The sequence below is a fragment of the Elephantulus edwardii genome, unplaced genomic scaffold (genome assembly GCF_000299155.1).
Source record: "Elephantulus edwardii isolate Elephantulus edwardi_28Jun2011 unplaced genomic scaffold, EleEdw1.0 scaffold00052, whole genome shotgun sequence".
Taxonomy (NCBI): Eukaryota; Metazoa; Chordata; class Mammalia; order Macroscelidea; family Macroscelididae; genus Elephantulus; species Elephantulus edwardii.
The window spans coordinates 9,619,243-9,627,848 of NW_006399802.1; the positions used below are offsets into that span (position 1 = coordinate 9,619,243).

The following is an 8,606-nucleotide window of genomic DNA, read 5'->3' on the forward strand; positions in this document are numbered from 1 at the left end:
TTTAATTTATTGAGATTTACCTAATTCACTTAATTAGTAAATATATTCAATAGTATATGCTGAGATTGAAGTGGCCATAAGAAGTAAGCCCAAAGATCAATTTCTTCTTTCAGACACAGATTAGTTATAAATTTAGTCTTGAGACATGAATGCTTTTTCAACAGCAACTCTGTGGATTTTTACTACCGTATTTTGTTGATTACTGCATTGTTGAATATTTTCCCATGAGATTCTTCATTATTGCAATTCAAGGGTTTTATTAGTTCTTTTTTTTTTTTCAGCTTCAGAAATGTTGGTACTGTTCTTCAGTTTTGGTTTGCTAGTTCCAAGTCTTGTACATTGCACAATACTTTGTCTTCAAAATCTGCCCTTTTAAATAACTATTCAATTTTCTTTCACTGCTAAAAAAAAAAACCAAAAACCAAAACAAAAAAACCCAAAATGTCCTCTGACATCCATATTTATCTTTTCTGTTTCCTGTAATTTTAACTACCTTTTCCTTCTTCATGTATAGTGTCCTTGATGCCTTTCCTCAATTCATCTGATCTTCAGTCATTGGTGTTCAGTGTGTCAAATTTATTCTTGAGATAATCTCTGATTCAGTTAGAATATACTCAGGTCAAGTTTTGGCACTCCTGTGCTTGTTTTTATTTTCTTCAACTTCACCTTGAATTTGAACATGAATAATTGAAGATCTAGTCTGAAATCAGCCTCTTTACTTGTTCTGATATTAGCTCTCCTGAGTTTCTACCTCAATTTCTCAATTTTCTTTGGAAATCTATACATTATAAAGATTACCAAGTAATATTTAAAACTATAAAGTCACAATTCAAACCTTAATTGTATTAGATTAAGAATCATCCTTTTTTGGTAAGGAAGAAAAAAAAAACACCCCAGAAAAGTTCTAGAATTAAAATCATTTACTTCCTCTTCTTCTTATATCACATTTATTTTATTATTAATTTATTTTTGTCTATACTTTTTTGAAAGACTCTCTTCTCTTTTGGTGTATTGTGTTACATCCTGGACTGCTGACCAAAACTTTGGCAGTTCAAATCTACCAACCACTCCATGGGAGAAAAATGAAACAGCCTGCTCCCATAAAGACTTAAAATCTCAGAAACAAGGTGGAAGGTCACCATGAGTAAGTATATCCTGTATGGTAATGGATTTAGTTAAGATATCTTTGAAATATTTTTGAAATATAGCTTCATTTTTCTAAACGAAAGTCTTAAAACCCAAAAAAATCCTTTTGCCTGCCTTCAGGTTCATATTATGCTTCAACTGGAATATAAAGAAGTAAGAAGTATTTGAATTTACCCAGTAAAATCAACGCAATCACTTGTTACGCATCAGAGGGTTGGACAATGACTGAGGATAGAAGGAGAATTGATGCCTTTCAGCTGTGGTGCTGGAAAAGAGTATTGAGAGTACCATGGACCCCTAAGAAAACAAACAGGTTCATCGTGGAGAGGGTTAAACCACATGGCTCCTTGGAGACAAAGATTCTAAGGCTTCGTCTGACATACTTTGAACATATAGTAAGGAGGGACTGGTCCTTGGAGAGGGACATCATGCTTGGGAGGGTGGAAGGACAGCCAGGAGGGGAAGATCCTCTATGAAGTGGATTGATTGAGTGACTGGGGTAATCGGGATGGGTGTATCAGAGACAGTGTGACTGACACAGGAAAGAGCAGAGTTTAGGGTCACTATGAGTCACAAGCGACTCGACGGCACATAACAACAACAACAAAATAATGAAATTTCTTAGTGTATGAATATAAATGTAGATTTGTTACATTTTTCTAAGATATGCATATTATATGAATCTAACTTTCTCAATTTAAAAATAACTATTATATTTTAGAGCTTTCATAAAAATAAACATCTTTCAGACAGTTTTAATGAAATTTAAATTAGCTAAAACATGTAAAGTATACTATATTCCATTACTTTATATCATTGGTTATCAATTTGTTTGTTTGTTGTTATGTGCCGTTGAGTCACCTGCGACTCATAGCTACCTTAAGTACAACTCTGAACCCTACCTTTACTGAGCCAGTCTCACTTCTGACACATCAACCTCCATTGGCCCAGTTACTGTATCAATCCATTTCCTTCAGTGTCTTCCTCTCCCGCACTGTCCCTCCATCCTTCCAAGCATGATGTCCTTCTCCAAGGACCGGTCAGTCTCTCCTGGCCATATGACCAAAGTATGTGAGATGGAGCTTCAAAATCCTTGCCTCCAAGGAGAAATTTGGTTTCACTCTCTCTCCAGGACAGACCTATTTGTTTTTCTGACAGTCCAAGTATATTCTAGACTCTTCTCCAGCACCTCACTTTGTAGTAAGATTATTCAAAAGCTGCACTCCACCTATATTTTCCACTGTTTCTCCAATATTTATTGAGGGATATTCCCTCCTTTTTCCTTTGATACTATTTAAGTTTTTCCCCCACTAAGTAACTCATAAATTTCAATTGAAACAATACAGAAGAATATGTGTGGTTTAGTGGGTCTGTTCCTCAAAGTTTGGCTTCCGTAGATGATTGCTTTAATATGATCCAGCTGCCTGAGGTCACCTTCCCTTGTAAGCACACGGCTAGCTACATCATCAATAGCTGTGTGGATCATGTCTTCCTCATGCAAATAAGGAGTGAAAGTCTACCCCCAAGGAGATTGGCTAGTAATAGCATTAAATTGAGCAGATTCAGCAGCGTAAATGGGGAATCTCAACCAGGGAGAAAAAGGAAGCAGAGACTGTAACATGCATTCTATGAGGCCAGATTTTCCAGTGCCAGGGATTATATTTTACTCTTAACTGAGAAGCACTTTGAGCTGAGGGATTATATCGTGATATTGACCTAAATTATATTCCCCTAATAAACCCCATAACTGTGAGCATGGTTTTGTGAAGTCTGTGTGGTCACTGCAACAGACTTTGAATCCAATAAATAGATACAGGAGTATTGGAGGTCATGACTTTAGTCATGAGGGTATGTGTTGTGTTGTGAATGCTGATGGAGGCAATTCTCCCTTGTGGAGTTAGTAGAAGTTAGATTTGTCCATTCTCTTCTGTCCTTGCTCTAATTTCAATATCATTTCATTTATGCAACAAAAAAAAAGTTCCCACCTACGTTCAGAAGCACTCACTGTTGCCACTTTCCTAGGAAACTTCAAGACATCATATCCATTGATTGCTCTGTCTTCTGTGAATAATCTGGAGGAGTAGAAAAATGGTTGTTCATAACTGGCTTCTGTCAGAAATGCCAAAAGAAAAGGCTCTGCTGGATGTTGGTTCTGTTACCTACACGAGTACTTTGAAGCAAGACAGCCTCACAGTGCTGGGATTTCTTTTGTGATTGCTGACATATTTTAAGGTGAGTGGTTTTGCAAAATATTTGGCTGCAAGTTACATGGATTTTATGAACTAATCTCTGAAGTCACCCCTACCACATTACCTTTTTGCCCACCCTATTTTGGGTATGTAAAGTAGAACCTAAATCTGTACGGAAAGAGTGTCAAGAAGTTTGTAGCCCTTTTTTAAAACAAAACAAAACCAGCCACGGATCTATAAGCATAGCATTGACCAAAACCAAAGAAAGATCAAACTTAAAAAATTTTTAGAAAAGAAGTCTACTAAATGAAATGTTATTTTAATTTGAATAATTTTTTTAATTTAAAAAAAAGACAAATACGCAACTCATTCTATGAGTTTCGTGTAACCATACCACTCAGACTTGATAAATGTTAATGGACTTAAGACAGAGAGCAGAGAACACAAAAGAGAAAGCTTAAATCAACTTTATTGGGGAGGGGGATGTCATGGGTTGGTTCCTCATTCTGAAGATGCAGAATGGAGAAGTCACATCTAGTACTTATTGGGAAGGGTTTTTACAACAGTCTTTAGGGAGGAAAGGGAGGACATTCCATTGTGATTAATGGTTCATCCTTTAGTTGGGCCAGGTGGGCCAACATCTTGTCCATGTGTGTATTCTTTAAATTCTTCATTCTCCTGAGCCCTCCTGTCCGGACCTAACAATAAATACATTCTGACTTTAGTCATGAGAATCTGTTTTATGACCTGCTCCATTATGAAAAGATAAAAAGCAGGTGGGTGAACAGTGGCAGTGTCCTGCTCCTGCTTTGCTAGAGTGTCTGCTTCGTCTTTCTTTGGCGTGATCAGGGGCTTGTTAAAGTCGGCCTTCCTCTTCAACCTCCAGTGCTGATACAGGAAACCCACCACTTCCTCGGGCAGCCGCAGGGCCCTGGCAGCGTCCAGCCTGCTGACGAAGGTGTAGAGCTTGTGCTCCAGCTGCCCCAGCTTCTGCTTGCACACACTCACCCAGTGGGCCTCTTTCTGATTCTGCTCCAGGATGACGAAAGCCTCCAGTGGGTCCTCGGGAGAACGTTCGGGGGCTCCATTCTCCTGAGTGGTCCCCTCACCCCGATTCTCCTCAGATTTCCTGTGTGAGCTGTGCTTCAGGCAGTTTGACTTGAACTTGACTTCATCATTCTCCGCCAAGATGGTTTTCATCTCCAAGCCTGGATCGAAAGCACAGGTCACATGGAAGGCTGTGTGGCATTTCTTCACAGAACACTGTATGGAGGCCACATAAGTTGCACACAAAGGGCCCACAGGCTACGCCGGATGTGTGAGACCTTGGTGATGGGCTCCACCTTTCAGGGCTGCCAGTGCTGACCTCAGGGACCCACAGGGCGTGGACTCCTCTGGTTCCAGGGCTCATGTTCCACACCTCCTGTTACCAGAATAATTAGAGATGGGCTGTGTTGTCTCCAGGGTCTTTTGCTCCCTGCAAGTAGTTTCTGAGATTTGCTAATTGAGGATGCCACCTTCCAGCACCTTCTGTGTTAACTTCTCCAACTATCCTGATCGCTGCCTACAATTAAATTCATTAGTGCACAGTAGGTGGGACTGAGGCTTTCGCGCCTGAAGCAGCCTGCAACGAAAGGCACCCAAGTGGTTTGAAGTAGTTAATGCATCTCCTCAAAGCACCTGACTTACTAGTGGGAGCTATTCACTTGCTTGGGAGAGGATCTGACTCAGGATGATTTGAAATGGGACTGTGGGCAAAGAATAGTGAAAATGTCAAGTATGGAACCTAAAAATTCCGATCTCACAGAAACCTGTCTCTGTTAGAGATGGTGTGGGAGTGAAAGTATCTCTCAGTGCTCCTTAGATATCCCTTTAGGACGTGACTCCAGCGCACCGAGTTAAAGACTTAGGGAAGGTGGCTTAGGCAGCAGCCTCCACTGGAAGGATTTGCAAGGTGCTCCCATCCGCCCCCTGGTGGTAAGTGTAAAGAAGATCTTGCCTCTCAACTAGATCTGTGTGAGGTGTTTTTGTAAGAAATAAAGGATTCGGGATATGTAGGAATCCTACTGATAAACCATTATTCCAGTCTGACAACGCTGTAATCGGGGTACATGATCTATTGAGTCATATTTTCCTCAGAAGGAGAGGAAGGAAAGTCCAATGTTTAAATTATGTTTGTCTCACAATCACCACAAAATAAAAATGTAGAAAATGAAAAGAAAAAAAAAATTTTTGACAAATTCCCAATGAATGACTAAGGCCCCAAGAATCAATGGGATACCAAATGACGTTGGTTATTTGAATAGTCATCCTGTCTTCTTTAGGTACTAAAACTGTGACTTTAAGTTAAATTACTGTATAATAAAATATTAATCTACTACTCATCTGTCAATTTGGAATACTGTGATGACTTGTTTACTGTAGTGATGCTGAAAGCTGTAGAATTAACATTTCAAAAATAAGAAGGACTACCCACTTTGGGCAGGCTATATGGCTCAACCATTCCAAGCATAATGTCTTTCTCCAAAGATTGGTCCCTCCTGACTACATGCCCAAAGCATGTGAGCTGGAGTCTTAAAATCCTTGTCTCCAGGGAGCATCTTGGTTTCACCCTCTCCAGAAGAGACCTGTTAGTTCTCTTGGCAGTGCACAGTAAGTTTAATAAAGCAGAGTACACTAGAGCAGCTGGTATATTTCAGTCATGTGCCTTTGTGTTGACAGTGCAGCTTCTTACCAGCAAATTATCAGTGCTACCTATATAAAGCATTGTTGCTGTTGTTGTTGTTGTTGATTGCCTTCGAATTGAGCACAACTCATAGCAACCCTATGAACGAAAGGTCTGAAGCCTTTCTATAATTATCAACATTAATCAAAGTTCATCAACTTTCTGGAGGCCTGTTGTTTAGGAAGTGGATGCATTCCTCAATAAATCTGTTGTTCATTGGGCTTCTATAAGTTGTGCTTGAATTGATGACACAGCACGTATATTAAAAGTGGAACGATACAGAGAAGATTAGCATGGCCCCTGGGCAAGGATGACACGCAAATTTGTGAAGCGTTCCATATTTTTAGCCCTGGTGTACAAGTTGCCGTCCCTCGGTCACTTGTGGTTGCTGTGAGGCTGAACACTGTGACACGGATGTGTGAAATGAGTTAATGGTTGGCTACCCAATGCGGACTGAGAGTGGGGTGGAGCTCCCCGATTAAACAAGCGTGGAAGGAGGAGTAGCATCCACTTCCGTAATAGCTTGCCTCCAGAAACCCTATGAACCTGGAGAGAGGAAAGGCACCCAAGCGTCGAGGACTCTCCTTCATAGAGTCGCTATGAGTCGCCTGCGACTCCACGGCACTTAACAACAACAACAACGATAATAAAGAACTACTTAATATAACAATAGAATTGTTTTCACTATTACTTTAAACCATGTACCACTGTAACTATTAATCATTCTGTTATTTTGTTATTGTGTACCATCAAGTTGGAAACAACCTATATGTGACACTCCAGTAGGTTTTCAGAGGCAGTTAAATCGCACCAGAGGAGATTACCCATCCTTCTCCCATAGAGCAGCTGGTGGATTTTAACCACATGCCTTCGGAATAGATTCTGTTTGTTTTTGATAATTCAGAATTAAAATGGTCCGATATATAATGATCACTTATATATAATTAACTGACACCTGTTTTTAAGAATCTAGAAAATGTGCTCTTTGATCATTCCTAGTACTTTAATTACAATTATAATTTTAAGGTTGCCAAACTCAGTCATTAAGCAAAATGGCATGAGGATTCAGCCATGTCTTTTCATAACCCCCGCTGCATTTCCTAGAGCAAATATTAATTCCATTTTTAAATTTTTCATTTCTATTAATCAGAAAATATCATCTCTGATTGGTCGATTTTAAGTAATACCCTAACACTACAGTGGAATCCATTCATATTTAAATCATTATAACTATCGACTCAGACTTTTACTGTGCATCAGAGATTTAAATCACTTGAAAGTTTCCTTCTTATCATGCACTGTATAGTGTTCATATATTCATTGGTACTCATGAATATAAAATTTTCCTAATAATTAAAATTTTTTTTCTTTATATCATGATAAAATATATTCCCTTTAAAAATCCTCTTTGGAAGTATAATAAAAGATGCATATACTAATAATTCAAATAAATGATACTGTTCTGTTTATGTGGATTAGTTCCTAGTCGTTAATTATTTTCAAACACAGATAATAAAAATTGTGATTTTTTGTGGGTATCATTCTCTGGTTCTCATCTTTGATACTAATCTAAGTAATCTGCCCTGTAATTAGGAATGAATGTAAATATTTTTTTAAAAACTTACTGTGTCTCTTTTCTCAAATATATTGTACCAACGTGCTTAGACCCTGGTCCCACAAATTTCTGAACCTGACATCACTTTGACAGCTTTGCAATAGCATTTCTACCTCAGACACTGAGGACAGACCTTTCATTGTCAGCAGGACTTTATTTAACCCTAAATTCAACTACTGAACATCTGTACCTCAAGTTAATTTTGTTGCTGGTCTCACCATGATCTTGAACTCGGATTTTCCTAATTGGAGTCTGTTTTATTTCTTTTGACCTGTTCTGCTACTGAAAGTAACTCTAGTAACTGAGTGCTCTAACTGATTGCTAAACTAAATGAAATGGTTTCTCCGAGACTGGGTTGATGGTTTGATCCCAGTAGGAACTTAAGATTCTGCAATTATACCCTTTAGACATAGGTCAAGGTCTAAGTAATCATGTCTTTCCGAGCCATTATCAGTGTAGATTCCCAAAAGACTTCACTGATTCTCCTCTCACCTGTGCCCTGAGGTCTTTTTAGATCACAATTCCAATCCCATTAGAACTGTCTTTTCTGAATATTAAAATTTCATGTTATGATAGCCAAATTAATATATGTTTATTTTGTTGAACACCATTGCCAAATATTTTCTTTGTAGAAATTGTAGATAGCTAAGAAGACAAATTGAAGGAAGGAAAACTAGCAAAGTATCAGGTTATATTAAAATAATGAAGTTTGATGATGTTGTTGTTGTTGTTGTTGTTGTTATGTGCCGTTGAGTCCCTTGCGACTTATAGTGACCATATGTACAACAGCCCTAAACCCTGCTCTATATTGTGCCAATCACACTGTCTCCGACACACCCATCCCAATTACCCCAGTCATTGAATCAATCCACCTCATAGAGGGCCTTCCTCTCCTGTGCTGTCCCTCCACCCTCCCAAGCATGATGTCCCT

General features: G+C 38.8%; 1 pseudogene; it reads right to left on the reverse strand.

Annotated features, from left to right (window-relative positions):
* Positions 1 to 3,944: 3,944 nt before the first annotated feature.
* On the reverse strand, positions 3,945 to 4,746 carry LOC102873086 (annotated as a pseudogene).
* Between the last annotated feature and the right edge of the window lie 3,860 nt (positions 4,747 to 8,606).